The sequence below is a fragment of the Gopherus flavomarginatus genome, chromosome 8 (assembly GCF_025201925.1).
Source record: "Gopherus flavomarginatus isolate rGopFla2 chromosome 8, rGopFla2.mat.asm, whole genome shotgun sequence".
Taxonomy (NCBI): Eukaryota; Metazoa; Chordata; order Testudines; family Testudinidae; genus Gopherus; species Gopherus flavomarginatus.
Genome location: NC_066624.1, coordinates 3,166,119 through 3,182,862, shown reverse-complemented (window position 1 = coordinate 3,182,862; position 16,744 = coordinate 3,166,119). Strand labels below are relative to the sequence as shown.

The window sequence follows — 16,744 nt, the reverse complement described above, 5'->3', positions numbered from 1 at the left end:
TCCAATTTTTTAGTGTCCAGCAGAGTTATGAATTTAAGTTCCCAGGCCCATCTTTTGAAAGTGTGATGCAGGTACAGAAGCTGCTCCAATAAAAGATATTATCTCACCCACCTTATTTCTCTAATCTTGGGACTAAGCCCCAGTCTACACTACACACTTAGGTCGACATAAGGCAGCCTACTTCATATCTTGTCCTCAGTGGAAAAGTTACATGGTAACTCTGAACATAACAATAACACTTCTGATCAATTTAAAATGCAAAGGGAAACACTTTATTTTCGTTTGGCTACTAGATTTCTTATTTTAGGCTTGGACTATAAAACCATTCAAATCTGTACAGAATATAACAAGCTCAGACAAAATGAAATGTAATATCTGCCAAATATCTCATCTGATGTGACTATTACCCATTTGCTCTCTCTGTATTTCTGTCTTGTGCACAAGTTAGTATGTAACACATAAGGAGAATGTGACATGCAGGGAAACAGTGGACTGTATGCACAATGAAGGTGATGTTAGACCACATGGTACTTCAGGGGGGACTGAAGAATGAAGAGCCTCCAGTAAGCAGCATTAACTCTCCTGAACAAGGAGCACATTGCCTCTTTTTCACTGCTGCTTGCATGACCCCTCCAGCACTCCTCCTTTATAGCAGGCACTCCCATAGCAAATATCCTCCTCTTTGTCCATCTCTCCTTTCTTGCACTTTTGTTTTGTTATATTCCTTTCCCCCATGTTGCGTATTTGCGGGGGAAAAAAGACTTTCATCATTTTACAGGAATAAGTGAAGAGCACCTAAAAGTCTCTAGGAAAAGCTGAAAATATCACATCTTATAATTCACTGGTTTGTATATTGCAGAAGAGCCCTAGTGAGGATCCTGGCCTCCTCATACTATGTATTGTATGAACACATGCTTTCTTGTAAAGCATCACACATATGCGTGGCACTTTACAGGACAGTAAAATACGGGGGGAGGGATAGTGCAGTGGTTTGAGTATTGGCCTGCTAAACCCAGGGTTGTGAATTCAGTCCTTGAGGGAGCCATTTGGGGATTGGTCCTGCTTTGAGCAGGAGGTTGTAGATGATCTCTTGAGGTCCCTTCCAAACCTAATAATCTATTAAAAAAAAAAAGATGTTTGCACTGACTAGCATGCACTATACTATAAAGCCTGTCTCATAGCCACAAAGAACTTGCTTCAGGATCAGACTTACAGTTAGAAGTCACATGCATGATAGAAGATGAGACAGTGAGAGGCCAGAGGAGGGTTGCCATAGGTTAAGGTTGTGGTCCTCCTTGTAGCACATGTATCATATCAGGCCCTTTTGTGTCACAGCGCAATTTCATTTCCTGATTCTTGGTACCTCACATGGGTCAGCTCTGCTACCTCTGGATGTTACTTGGACACTAGGTGCTGCAATAAGCAGATCTGTTGATGCAGACAGTGGGTCAGATAAAAACCCAGTGCAGTTAGGCCACATGCCTGACCCTAGGCCCCTCTTCCTCCTTATACAGCCATCATGTGAGGAAGCAAGTGACTCCCAGGCAGGATGAGTCAGTATCACTGTCCTGTTACAAGGTGAACTCTGAGGCCCAGATTGATCAAGGGCGACTACCAGTCAGAAAACACTTCAACCTCCCCGGACACTCAGTAACAGACCCAAAAGTGGCAATTCTTCAACAAAAAAACTTCAAAAACAGACTCCAATGAGAAACTGCAAAACTGGAATTAATTTGCAAACTGAACACCAACAAATTCAGCCTGAACAAAGACTGGGAGTGGATGGGTCATTACAAGAACTAAAACTAATTTCTCAGCGCTAATTTCCCCTACTGTTACTCACACCTTCTTGTCAACTGTTTAAAATTGGACACCCTGATTACAACTACAAAAGTGATTCTTCCTCTTGTTGATAATAGCCCTCTTTAATTGAATTGTCTCATTAGGATTGGTAAGGCAACCCCCATCTTTTCATCTACTATGTGTGTAGCTATCTATCTAGCTATAGATCTTCCTACTGTATTTTTCACTCTATGCATCTGATGAAGTGGGTCCTATCCCACGAAAGCTTATGCCCAAATAAATTTGTTAGTCTCTAAGGTGCCACAAGGACTCCCCGTTGTTCTTACCTCCGTATAGTGACACCAGCACAGGTTTCCCTAGTCTACCAAGGCTCACGAGTGAGCAGAGCCTGTGGCTGAGCCAGGGACCAGCAGTAACCCATTCTCAGGGGGACAGCTGCACCCCCATAACCCCAAGTCTTGGAGCCCCACCACGAGGAGACTGAGCTGTTACCAGCATGGCTGGGAGGAGGCAGCCACAGGTGTGACCCCCCAGAGCCCTGTCCACCATCTCCCGAGTTCTTATCAGCCAGCCAGAAGGGCACACGGCTTGGCGATGTTCAGGGCTGAGACCAGCTGGGGCATTGCCCCCCTCCCTTTCCAGAGTCTCAGCTCAGCCCCGCCCCATACCTCACCTCAGGCTCTCCCCAGCCCAGCCCGGCCCCTCAGGCTCGCCCCAGCCCAGCCCGGCCCGGCCCGGCCCCGCCCCACCCCGCCCCGCCCCTCAGGCTCGCCCCAGCCCGGCCCCACCCCGCCTTTTTCCTGCCTCCTCCCCTCGCAACTGCCTTGCCCGTAACTTAATCCCGACCCGCCGCGCAGGCGCAATGGCGCGCGGCCGCCATCTTGGCGGCGTGCCGTCGGCGGGGGGCGGGGCGAGCGGGTCCGGGCGGGAGGGGGAGTCTCCCAGTCCGGACTCGGGACTTTTGAAAAGCTCCGGAGTGGGGGGGGCCGCGGGCTCCGGGGCTGAGTCGCCGCCTGAGGCCGGGACCGAGCCGACCGGCGCCTGCTTCTCTCCGGCGGGGCAGCTCCGGGGCTTCCGCGTCCAGCGGGTGAGGCGGGTTGGAGCCGGGGGGAGCGGGCGCCCCTCGCCAGGGCTGGGCTGAGGGGCGCTGCGGACGCCGCCCCCGGTGAGCGGGTGCCGCTGAGCAGGGGGTCACGGCGCGGGGGGGGGTCAGTTTGAGCGCGCGGGGGAGGGGGTGACGGGGGGGCTGTGTCTCTCTCCGCCCCCTGCTCAGGGAGCTGGGTCCCTCTCCCCTTCCCCCGCTGGAAGAAGGGCCATGCTGCTGCCTCCCCCCCGGACAGGCACTTGGCGGGCTCAGTAACCCCTCCCCGGCCCGCCCGTCACCCCCTGCTGCCCTTTGCTCCCCGGTCCGGGTGCAGGGAGCGTGTCCGGGGGCCGCTGCCGAGGTGCCCAGTAAGTGGAGGGAAATAGAGATGTCTGTGGCAGTAATTGACTTGGCTGGGCTCCCTCCCTGCTCTGCAGTTAGGCCCCGCTCTGTTCCTCCCTGGGTCCTATTCACGGTTCTTGGTGTCTTTAGGAAAATGTGTAATGCTAACTTGTGAAACCCTCTGAGCACAGTTCCTTTGCCCAGCTTCAGAGATGCGCACATGCACGTAATGGACCTTGTTTGATTGGCAGAGGAGAGGGATTTTTTTGAGAGTAAGCATTCTGAGTGCTAACAAGATATTGATACCAGCTTTCTGAGCTGCTGCAGTCAGCAACAGAGGTACTGTGCTTCAAATAATCTAGAGATGTGAGCTATGGCTAAATATTGTACAGAATATTACTGAGAAGCCTCAGTAATTCTCATTTTGCTAGTCTATACATTTGGTAATCCTCATCAGAAACCTTGAGGAACTCTCCTCATTTCTCAACAGAGATTTCATAGCAAAGCCAATTCTGTAATCCTGTTTAATATTACCAAAATTTACTACAGATTGTTTTAACACATTGAATTTGGGTGATGATTAAGACTAATCCACATATTTCAAAATAAGTGTGTCTTTAAAAAAAAAATTTTTTTGTTTTATGCCCTAATATACAAAGTTCAGCAAACTGCAGTGGATCTCTAGCACATTAGCATTAGCATGCTGCGGTGCATCTAAAGCACGAATACTTACAGGGACACTGTCAGGTTGAAACAGCTTTCCAATAATAAGCTCACTGTAGTTTTTCCCTGAGTTCCAGACAGTTTTGCTTTTACATTTCCTTTTAAAAATACTTTCCCCTACGGTTCTGTAATCAGAAGGGAACATAGTAGTGGCTAAGGCCCCATTCATGCAGAAAGAACTATGAAGTTGAAACCCTGTACCCTCAGAAAGTGGATGCAAAGAGCAGTCACTGGAGATCTCCTCTGTAGGGATGGGTAACTGAGTACATTGTGGCACCAGTGACATTGGCTATACAGGGAGTGCTGTTACATGTACAAAGTAAAGTCATGTTTCCATAATTTCTTTAAATAGCAGTAACCTGAAATGTTGCTTGTTACAACAGCAGGTTAAAAAAAAAAAGGCACAAAAGTAATTTGTTAATGGTATCCCATTTGCAAAATCTAAGATTCTCTGCTTTATCTTTCTGAGCACTTGTACACCCTTCTATTTATGTCAGTATAATTTATGTCACTCAAGGGTGTGAATAAGCCACCGAACTAAGTGCTGATATGGACAGCGCTATGTCAGCTGAAGAGTCTTCCCCAGATGCGCAGTGCCACCACTGTAGTGCTTTTAGTGTAGGCTAGCCCTAAATGTAGCACAACACCCCTAGGAGATATTAGGCAGTGGAGGTCAAACCCAGGACCTCTGGTTCTGAAAGCAAGAGCCTCTACTAGCTGCGCTAAAAGTCCCTGTTATGTTACATCAAAGGTTATATGGATTCAAATCTCTGTATGGGACAGCCATATTGATCATGGGTTATATAAGCAAATTGAGAAATTAGAAGTTCTTGTTTTAAGAACTAGCTATATAAAAGAGGTGATGGTATTATGTTTTAAGTATCAATGTGTGTCAGTAGTAATATTACATAATTTTTTCCATGGCTCTTCAATAGCTTATGGGAATTGACTCAGTTGGGCTCCCTCAGACTAGGTTCCACTGAATAGGTATCCACTTAACAATCTATCATCACCACGTCTGACATCCTCATGCGTCTCAGAAGAGATACCAAGGATTGAACAGATGTGGTGGATGAGCCCTCTTCTACCTCAAGACGGCGTCTATTCTTGAGAATCTTTAAAAATTCTCAGTATGCTGCACTGGTGGAAGACTGGTTGCAGATGTTTTTATCACTGAATTTTTTTTATTTTAGTTTTTGTGACAAAGGATTACTGCATCTGAAAGATGGAGTATGGGTAAATCTCAGAAGATTTGAGTGTCTCTAAGTATGCTTCTTCTGTATCCTTTTGTGGTCTGTCTTCACTGAAAAAAGGTGTTTACACTAGGGCTGCCAAGCGATTAAATAAATCGCGATTAATCATGTAGTTAAAAGAAGTAATAGTGCTTAATTGTGTGATTATTCACACTGTTAAATAATAATAGAAAACCATTTAAATATTTTTGGATGTTTTCTACATCTTCAAAATATATTGATTTCAATTATAACAATACAAAGTGTACAGTGTTCACTTTATATTTATTTTTTATTACAAATATTTGCACTGTAAAAACAAAACAAATAGTATATTTCAATTCAACTCATACAGGTACTGTAGTGCAATCTCTTTATAATGAAAGTTGAATTTACAAATGTAGGATTATGTACAAAAAAATCTGCATTCAAAAATAAAACAATATAAAACTTTAGAACCAACAAGTCCACTCAGTCCTACTTCAGTCAATCGCTCAGACAAACAAGTTTGGTTACAGTTCGCAGGAGATAATGCTGCCCACGTCTTGTTTACAATGTCACCTGAAAGTGAGAACAGGCATTCACATGGCACTGTTGTAGCTGGCATTGCAAGATGTTTGTGCTGGATGTGCTAAAGATTCATATGTCTCTTCATGCTTCAGCCACCTTTCCAGAAGACATGTGTCCATGCTGATGACAGGTTCTGCTCGATAATGATCCAAAGCAAAGTGGACCGACGCATGTACATTTTTCATCCTCTGGGTTAGATGCCACCAGCAGAAAGTTTTCTTTTTTGGTGGTACAGGTTCTGTAGTTTCTGCATTGCAGTGTTGCTCTTTTAAGACATCTGAGAGCATGCTCCACACCCCATCCCTCTCAGATTTTGGAAGGCACTTCACATTCTTAAACATTGTGTCAGATCTGCGGTGAAAGTGTTCTTAAAATGAACATGTGCTGGTTCATCATCTGAGACTGCTATAACATGAAATATATGGCAGAATGTGGGTAAAACAGAACAGGAGACATACAATTCTCCCCCAAGGAGTTCAATCACAAATTTCATTAATGCATTATCTTTTTAACAAGCATCATCAGCATGGAAGCATGTCCTCTGGAATGGTGGTCAAAGCATGAAGGGGCATATGAATGTTTAGCATATCTGGCACGTAAATACCTTGCAATGCCAGCTACAAAAGTGCAATGTGAACTCCTGTTCTCCCTTTCAGGTGACATTGTAAATAAGAAGCTGTGATGGAGTAAGGGCTGTCTGTGTGGGGAATGGGAGAGCAGGGGAGGACTTTAGGGGATGGACGATACCGGAGCCTGTAACCTGAGCTAGGTAAGGGAGAGGAAAGGTCAACACCTTTACCCGGGAAGGGGGACAAAGGAAGGGAGTGGCAGGAGGGAAGCAGTTTGAGTTTGGGCTTGGGGCTGTGTGGGCGGAATTCAGGGTATCCTAGCTAGGATCCAAGCACCCTGAAAGCCCAGAAGGACTCAATGGAGGGGTCCTGACTACCTGCAAGCTCTGCTCTAACCTGTGTTCCTGTTGTCCAATAAACCTTCTATTTTACTGGCTGGCCAAGAGTCACTGTGGGTCCCAGGAAGAGGGGTGCAGAACTGAACTCCCCACACTCCGTGACAGAAGCCGTCAGCAGTATCTCCCATAAATGTAAACAGACTTGTTTGTTTTAACAATTGGCTGAACAAGAAGCAGGACTGAGTGGACTTGTAGGCTCTAAAGTTTTGCATTGTTTTGTTTTTAAGTGCAGTTATGTAGCAAAAAAAAAATTACATTTGTAAGTTACACTTTCACAATAAAGAGACTGCACTACAGTACTTGTATGAGGCAAATTGAAAAATACTGTTTTGTTTATAATTTTTACAGTGCAAATATTTGTAATAAAATATAAAGTGAGCACTGTACACTTTGTATTATATGTTGTAATAGAAATCAATATATTTGAAAATGTAAAAAAAAAAATAAATCCAAATTTAATAAATTTCACTTGGTATTCTATTGTTAACAGTGCGATTAATTGTAATTAATTTTTTTAATTGCAGTTAATTTTTTTGAGTTAATTGTATGAGTTAACTGTGATTAATTGACAGCCCTAGTTTACACATCAAAATAGCTGTTTCAGTATAACATCTTAGTGGAGAGAAAGCACAATAACTTTTACCAATATGTAGTTATTTGAGGTGCGTGTCAAGTAGGGTGTGTAGACTTGACCATGACTAGCTACAGCTAGGTAAAAACTAGCTGTACCTTATCTCATCTAGGACATTACATTGAGGTACATTGATGTAAAACCACACCTATTTCTTGCAGTGAAGACATAACCTAAAATACCTTCCTGAGGTTAGACTTGTAGCTGAGTTCAGATTTCATGCATCCTGAGGCTGTTTACTTAGTGTGTGAGACTTGATATTGGCAGTGACAAAAGGGCTCCACTGACCTTCAAAGAGCTTTTCCTAGATGGTCTTATTGGAGAACCATAGCAAGGAAATAACTGCCCTGTTACTAAGTGGGAGTGTGTTTGGCGGGGGAGGGAGGGAAGGTCGTATTTGAATTTCAGTGGAAAAAGTTTGCAAGATGGACCAAAATTTAGATCTGTGCTATGGTGCAAATTGATTTGCCTATATCTGCTGAAAACAAGGTGGAATGGCATCTCAAATAAGGCTCCATGGCCATTTCAAGGTGTTGAAATAGCCTACCCTATGGCTACTTATTATTTGTATTCTTAGTTCCTGGGAGCCCTAGTCATGGACCAAAGCCCCATTGTGTTAGACACTCTGAACAGAACAAAGGCAGTTCTACCCCAAAGAATTTACAATCAACGTATAAGACCCGAGACAACAGATGCATACAGATTGGGGAAGTACAAGGAAACCATGCAATAATATTAGTCAGCATGATAGGTTATGATCTCAGCACATCTGCAGCCTCTCTGCCTATTTAGAGAAAGTTATGCCTTTTGAAAAAAGCAGATCATGTGCATGAGGTTTCTAGAAGAAGTGTAGCAATTGAATTATGTTCTTAGAGCTTAGGCTTTTTTGCTGTAAGCTCAGCTGTAGTTTAGTTTAAACTCAGCTGTAGGAAACAGAACGTTTTATTTCCTTTCACGGAAACAGCCGTGCTTTGTTGTAGATACTAATGACACAGTACAGTCATATGATTTCTTGTGGCTTTTGTTTTAAGTTCTTCTTTGTGAATTATGTAGCAATTATTGGTGTATGCTATAGTTGTAAAATCTTTGATGAAAAGCAGAGACTTGTAGGGGGGACTGGATTGGAATTGCACAAGCTGAAATTGTTCAGTTTTGGGCTTTATGAGGAAAGTTGGAACTTTACAGATACTTAATCTTTTGGGAAAAAGGCGTAAAGAGTCAAAATTAAGAGTATTTTGTTTTTTCAGTATTCTAGGTGTGAAAAATGAACTGACATTAAAACCAATTTTACCAGTGTATACAATTTAAAGATTGCATCCCAAGGCTAGGAATTGATAAGCTGATAGAAAAATGAAAAGTTAAAATTTGGTGAATACTTCTCCATTTGACCAGCTGCAGATTGGCTTTACAAGAACTGGGGGAAAGTGAGTGGGGTTTTCTGAATGATGGGAGGTGGAGGGGAAAGAGTAATATGTAATTTTCACAGACCAGCAAGCCGAGCTGCAATGACTTAAGTCAGGGGTTCTCAAACTTCATTGCACCACAACCCCTTTCTGACAACAAAAATTACTACACAACTCCAGGAGTGGGTACTAAAGCTTGAGTCCGCCTGAGCCCCATTGCCCTGGGTGGAGAGGCCAAAGCCTGAGCCCCACCACTGGGGCGGGGTGGGGGGCAAAGCCCAAGGGCTTCAGCCCCAGGCAGGGGGCCTGTAACCTGAGCCCCACTGCCCAGGGCTCAGGCGTCTCAACCAGTTCCTCACTATTTGTCAAAATCAAATCTAGAACAGCCTCTCCCCTAGTAGCTTTATCCACCTTCTGAAATAAAAAAAAATCTCCAATAAATTTTTAGAATGTATTGGATAATCTGTGCCCTGTTGTGTTATTTTTCCAACAGATGTCTGGTAGTTGAAGTCCCTCATCGCTACCAAGTCCTGTGCTTTGGATGATTTTGTTGTTTAAAAAAAGCCTCATCCACCTCTTCTTCCTGCTTGGGTGGTCTCATCACCCTTGTTTTTTTTACCCTTTTTATCCTTACCTAGAGACTTTGAACAAGTCTGTCTCCTATTTCCATTTAAACCTTAGTCCAAGTGTATATATTTAATATACAAAGCAACACCTCCTCCCTTTTTTTGTGCTTGTCCTTTCTGAGCAAGCTCTACCCTTCTATACCAAATATTTCAGTCATGCATATTATTGTATCAGGTCTCTGTGGTGCCAACTATGTCATAGTTGTGTTTATTTACTAGCATTTTGAGTTCTTCCTGCTTATTCCCCATTTTCCTTGCATTAGTATATAGACATCTAAGATACTGATTTGATTTCCCCCCCCAAGTTCTGGCTTGTCTCTCCTTTATCCCTGCTATCACAGCCCATGCTCCCTCCAAATTCCAACCCTTCTCCCAGATCTCCATGTTTTTGACTTATCCTTGGGCTTTGGTCACCTGCACCCTTTGAACTTAGTTTAAAGCCCTCCTCACTAGGTTAGCCAGTCCATATCCAGATATTCTCTTCGCCTTCCTCGATAGGGGCCTCACAGCCAGGCATTCACCTCCAGGATGCATCTGTTTTTGTCTGGGCCCCTACTCTTGACCATGTCTTGTACCCATTCAGAAAGATGGGAGAGGAGAAGAATGTTTTAAGTAGCAGCAACTGAAGCAAGAACTAGAGAAAATCAGAGCTCACCATGTATGAATTCAGTGATTCAATTCTGTATCCATTTCAGTTCAGTGGGACTTTGTATCTGCAGCCTAGATACCAGGGAAAGGTGTGCGTTAGAAATGCCTGAAATGTGTGGAATGGCGAGACAAGACCGTCTTGCTCTTGCAGTGAGTAAACTGACTTTCCCTCAGGGCTAAGAAGGAGGTTCCACTTTTCCACTCAGAGTGGAGATCAGGCTTAAATAACTGCAGGAGTCAGTAGTTAACTCTGTTGGAAATGCCGTACCCTGGAGGTCTTTAAATAACATCTACAACGAATAATAGATTACAAGCTTATGTGGTGGTATTTTCCTTTTCTTCCCTGAATTTTGTTCTGTGTCAAAATTAACTTGGACTTCTGGGACTGATGAAGCAGAGCTCTGTATCACAAAGGTAGTCCTGGATTCTGGCATAAGTGCGTCAAGACAAGTGTGAATTTGTGGTCACATTCTTTCTAAAATAATTGTAAGTAATGAAGGCACGACGAAATAGTTGATGCTGCATTCTTAACTACTCAGTAGTGTTGACCAGTCACATTAATACAGGTGTAGTGTTATCTTTTTAAATAGCACTGAGGGATGATGTTGAAAGTTAATAATTCCAAACATGCTTGTTAAGGTAATGTATGTTAGTAATACTCTCAAAACATCTAACGCATTGTGTAAGGGTTTCTTTGTTGGCTGCTAAAGCAATTTTTGGAATCCTCCACAGTTCTCATAAGAAATTTACATGAAGGAACTAATGGACATCTTTAGATGAGGAATTGAAAAATGTGCTTATATGGGTGTTTAATTCAGCTAGCATGAGCATGGTGTTCTTATCTCTTCTGGAATTTATTGATGTTTTATAGATGGCAATTTCTTCCTGGTTTATCGAGTCCAGTAGAACTAGTACTTTTGAAGGCATACTGTGCTCTTGACAGACTTATGGAACTAAATGGTAAACTTTTATGAAGGGGCTTTGAATATTCTGTTTATGTTGCTGTTAGTGCGGCGATATTCTCAACTTTTGGCCTTTACAGTATGTGTAAAGTATGTAAGAAAATATCTCACAATGACATAGCTGTTTCTACAATAGGTATGCAAGCTGCGTGCTTTGTACATGCTTTACCTATATATACAGACATGGGAGTAGGATCTTCTACTATAGTCATGGACCTCCAATCTTTTAATTTATATTTAAATTAACACTTCCATTTTAGTTTCACTGCACTGGAAGCAGATATCTCAAGAGGAATGATTTATCTTATTATGATGTATAGGATACTGCATGTGGACCTAGTGATGTACTGAATGTGGGGAGAAATAAGAATGGAATTTCAGATTGTTGACACTAAATGTCAACATTCATGGGGATAGATGTTAGAATAGCTGTTTTTTGTATTCCAGGTAATACAAAGGTTTTGGAAAAAGCTAGGTTTTGGAAATTTGCATTAGTACACAGATGTTGAAATGATTTGATAAACACTTTGTGCAATGTTACAGAACTGATAAGTGGTGTTTAAATCATTTCTCCTTCAGGGATTAAATGCTATTCCTAAAAGGCTTGCCCATCTGCAGCAATTGAGAGAGTTGAGTTTGTGTGCAACTTTCAAAAGGACGGTAGTGATTTAGGAGCACAAATCCCACTGAAAGTCAATGGGACTTCATATTCCTAAATCACAAGTGCTTTTGAAAATTGCACCTTTTCATCTTTAGTTGCAAAATCTACTTGCTACTCTGAAGTCATACTGTTAATTGGGAAACATTAATTATAAGTTGGTTTTTTATGGATTCTTGAATACTTGAGATGAGTTAAAACTTGACATTGTTAAAGGGGCCTGATTTTTTTCAGACTGTGTTGCGCACCTGCTTTCTGAAAATCAGATCCTTTTAAAGTCTCTTAAATTGGCTAGCCAAAAGTGGAAGCACCTCAATTGCTAATCATGGTCAGAGTGTGCAACTTGTAATGAAAGCTAGTTAATTTAGAGGCTTTATTAGTAATAGTAACAGTGTGGAAAATGCTAATTCATGGATCAAATGGCTGTCTGATTAGTGGTGGTGGTCCATTGTTGGAGTAACAGGGAAGAAAAATAGTTCTTGTACTCTTTCTGTAAGTTATGCCAACATATATATGTGGTGGGGATATTAAAAATGCCTAACTTTCTCATATATGTATATACAAGCATACATACAAACACAAATTTAGTGTGATTCAATGAAAAGCATCTCTTAGAAATGAAGTAGTTTAGAAAATTTAGATTTACTTTAATAAGGGACAGTAAAAGTAGGCAACCTTTAATCCATTTAACAAAGAGCCTTCAGTTTCTACTTCAAGGCATGTGGAATGATACTTTGTAAAGTAACTTAATCTCTAGCCAACTATTTTAAGAAGTTTGCTCTTGCAAGGAGTAGGCCAGGTGAAATGTTTACTTAAGCAACCTTGTTTCTTTATTCAAGAAAGGTAACTCTAACTCATATTTCCAGAAGCACAACCTAGTGTTACTTAACCACTTCAGTTATCCATTTCAGTGCTGGCTAATGTACTTGAGATGTTGGACAAACCAACTTTTACCTCTGCTTTATGCTTACATAAGAACACAAGAACGGCCGTACCGGGTCAGCTCAAAGGTCCATCTAGCCCAGTATCCTGTCTACCGACAGTGGCCAATGCCAGGTGCCCCAGAGGGAGTGAACCTAACAGGCAATGATCAAGTGATCTCTCTCCTGCCATCCTTCTCCATCCTCTGACAAACAGAGGCTAGGGACACCATTCCTTACCCATCCTGGCTAATAGCCATTTATGGACTTAACCTCCATGAATTTATCCAGTTCCCTTTTAAACGCTGTTATAGTCCTAGTCTTCACAGCCTCCTCAGGTAAGGAGTTCCACAAGTTGACTGCGCTATGTGAAGAAGAACGTCCTTTTATTTGTTTTAAACCTGCTGCCTATTAATTTCATTTGGTGACCCCTAGTTCTTGTATTATGGGAATAAGTAAATAACTTTTCCTTATCCACTTTCTCCACATCGCTCATGATTTTATATACCTCTATCATATCCCCCCTTAGTCTCCTCTTTTCCAAGCCGAAAAGTCCTTGCCTCTTTAATCTTTCCTCATATGGGACCCTCTCCAAACCTTAATCATTTTAGTTGCCCTTTTCTGAACCTTTTCTAGTGCCAGTATATTTTTTTGAGATGAAGAGACCACATCTGTACGCAGCATTCGAGATGTGGACGTACCATGGATTTATATAAGGGCAATAAGATATTCTCTGTCTTATTTTCTATCCCCTTTTTAATGATTCCTAACATCCTGTTTGCTTTTTTGACCACCTTTGCGCACTGCGTGGACATCTTCAGAGAACTATCCACGATGACGCCAAGATCTTTTTCCTGATTTGTAGCTAAATTAGCCCCCATCTATTGTATGTATAGTTGGGGTTATTTTTTCCAATGTGCTTTACTTTACATTTATCTGCATTAAATTTCATTTGCCATTTTGTTGCCCAATCACTTAGTTTTGTGAGATCTTTCTGAAGTTCTTCACAATCTGCTTGGTCTTATCTATCTTGAGCAGTTTAGTATCATCTGCAAACTTTGCCACCTCACTGTTTACCCCTTTCTCCAGATCATTTATGAATAAGTTGAATAGGATTGGTCCGAGGACTGACCCTTGGGGAACACCACTAGTTACCCGTCTCCATTCTGAGAATTTACTATTAATTCCTACCCTTTGTTCCCTGTCTTTTAACCAGTTCTCAGTCCATGAAAGGACCTTCCCTTTTATTCCATGACAGCTTAATTTACGTAAGAGCCTTTGGTGAGGGACCTTGTCAAAGGCTTTCTGGAAATCTAAGTACACTATGTCCACGGTATTCCCCTTGTCCACATGTTTGTTGACCCCTTCAAAGAACTCTAACAGATTAGTAAGACACGATTTCCCTTTACAGAAACCATGTTGACTATTGCTTAACATTTTTTTTTCTGTGTGTCTGACAATTTTATTCTTAACTATTGTTTCGACTAATTTGCCCGGTACTGATGTTAGACTTACCAGTCTGTAATTGCCGGGATCACCTCTAGAGCCCTTTTTAAATATTGGTGTTACATTAGCTGACTTCCTTGTGGAGTATAGGATTGCAACAGCATCTTGCTGAACATTCTAGGAACATCTTCAGTCTTTTCAATGAGTTTTAATTGTGGTAAGTGTGGCACTGAAAAAGCTCTGAATAGGTTGATTTTGATAGGGTATTGATCCAAAAATCTTGTAATAATCTTAAGTAACTTTCATGTCAGATAAACATGGCTGTGCTATTTCTGTGTTTAGGCAAAAAGTCTCTAGGTCAGGGGTGGGCAAACTACAGCCTGCGGCCACATCTGGCGCAGCCCCCGAGATCCTGGCCCAGGAGGCTCTCCCCTGGCCCCTCCCCGTTGTCCAGCCTCTCCTGCAGCCTCAGCTTGCTTACTCCTCCGCTGGCGTGATGTTCTGGACGATGGGTCTGTGAGCTCCTGGGGCAGCGCAGCTGCAGAGCCCGGCCTGACCCGGTGCTCTGTGCTGCGTGGTGGCGGTGGCGGCAGCGTGGCCTGGCTCCAGCCAGGTGATGCAGCCGTAGCGCCACCGGTGCTCCAGGCAGCGCGGTAAGAGGGCAGGGAGTGGGGGGGTTGGATAGAGGACAGGGGAGTTTGGGGTGGTGGTCAGGGGGCGGGGGAATGGTGGCAGGGGTCCCGGGAGGGGCAGTCAGGAAGGAGGGGAGATTAGTTGGGGCTGCAGGGGGACGTCAGGGGCAGTGGTTCGGGGAGCGGCAGGGGGACGTCAGGGCCACGGGTAGTTGGATGGGACAGGGGTCCCAGAGGGGCCGTCAGGAATGAGAGGAGGAGTTGGATGGGACGGTGGGGGTCCAGGGCAGTGAGGGGCAGGCAGCGGGGCTGTGTGGATGGGGCAGGGGTTCCAGGGGGGCTGCCAGGGAACAGGGAGGGTTGGATGGGGCAGGAGTCCTGGGGGGGGAGTAAATAGGAGATGGGGGCTGGGCCACAACCCCCTTCCCTAACCGACCCTCCATACAATTCACAAAACCCGATGCGGCCCTCAGGCCAAAAAGTTTGCCCGCCCCTGATCTACGTTATCTTGTGGTGTCAAATGGGTCCAGTTCTTACACTGAAATATATTTTTGAATAGTATTGATATAAATCTAATTTTCACCTGTTTACAAATGTATGGGTGAATGTAACTGTAGATTCAAGGCAAGATATAAATTGGTACACTATAAATGGAAGATAGCATTCAAATGGCTGATCGTGGTTTCTCTGTGCTTTGGAAAACTGGATCAGTGGTCCTTGCATCTGTTTAATCAAAGCTAGGGACTTGTTCGGTTGTGCTGCCTTGAGGAAAGTATTCATGCAGTTTAAATGAGCAGCTGAACTTTGGAATCTGGAGTACATACACCTTACTTTTCTCTGTAGTCCACCACTTAAGTGAGCATATCCTACATGGTCAGTTTTTCTTCTAGTGGACTTGCACTGATAGACTCTAGTCATTGCCGTTATTTAAGATTGCATATATAGTGAAACTTGTGTTTGATTACTAATGGGTTCCCTTTCTTGACAGTTACAATAACTGTGGGACTATTGTTAACCAAATCACCTTTCAGAGAAAAGTCATTGATTTGAAGACCTGTCGTTTTTTTCTTATGTAGTAGTGAACAAAAACACATTTTTAGGGCATAATACTGAGCTGTTCCTTGCCCTGAGACTTGGGGTATATCAGCACTTAGAACAGTACAGCAGTGCAGCTGTAATGCTCAGTGTAGACATACCTGTGTCGACAGGGGGGGTTCTCCTGTTGGTGTAGGTAATCTACTGCTCTGAGAGGTGGTAGCTAGGTTGATAGAAGAATTCTTCTGTTGACCTAGTGTTGTCTGCAATGTGGTTTAGTCGGTATAGCTACTTCTCACAGAGGTGTAGATTTTTCACAAAATCTAACCTGCCTCTTCAGCATTATTAATAATTCTACGATTTCCATCTAGTAAAGGACCATCGTAGGGTTCTTTTTGTTCCTTAGATATTTAAAAAATTTCCCTTCTTATCCTTAACTCTGCTGACTATAGATTTCTCCTTGTGTCCCTTTGCTTCCCTTGCTAATGTTGTGCAGTTCCTAGCTTCTGATTTATGTTCAATACTATCAACTCCCCCTTTTTTCCATTTGTTTTATTTTTTATAGCTGTCTTCCCTTCCCTTCTAAACCAGATTGTTTTTTTTAATCAGTACAGCATTTGTCATATATTGTGGGTTTTTTCAGTTTTGGGCATCTAGTAAAGTGTTCTTAAATAATTTCCAATTATCATTTGCATTTTTCTGATTAAATTCTTCCAGCTGATTTGGCTCATAATTGTTTTCAGCTTTTTGAAATTGGATCTTTTCCAGGTATGCATGTATATATCACTGGTCTGGACTATATTGTGTTTATACATTATAAATATGGTCAAGGCATGATCACTTGTATGTAAGCAACTATTAATTTTTACTTCTGTGATCAGTTCCTTTCTATCTGTGGAAACAAGGTCCAATATAGAATTCCCCCATGTTGGATGCAGTACTTTTTAAGTTACGAAATGTCATCTGTAATATTTAGAAATTCTAAGGCTGTTTTAGTATTACCAGCATGAGACCACCTGCATATGTCACTCAGTTTTAATTCCTGTATAATCACGCTGCTTT

At 42.7% G+C, this 16,744-nt stretch overlaps 1 protein-coding gene across 6 annotated transcripts in view; it reads left to right on the top strand.

Moving 5' to 3' along the window:
• Positions 1–2,760: 2,760 nt before the first annotated feature.
• The window catches only part of KLHL13 (kelch like family member 13), a 130,874-nt gene continuing 116,890 nt past the window's right edge, over positions 2,761–16,744 (top strand). For 5 of the 6 annotated variants that reach the window (XM_050964927.1, XM_050964930.1, XM_050964926.1 and 2 more), the window contains exon 1: positions 2,761–2,890. The gene's annotated coding sequence lies outside the window, so the exon portion shown is untranslated. Of the gene's footprint in view, positions 2,891–3,345; positions 3,569–16,744 lie in introns of those variants that run through there. The other variant, XM_050964925.1, reaches the window with a different exon arrangement.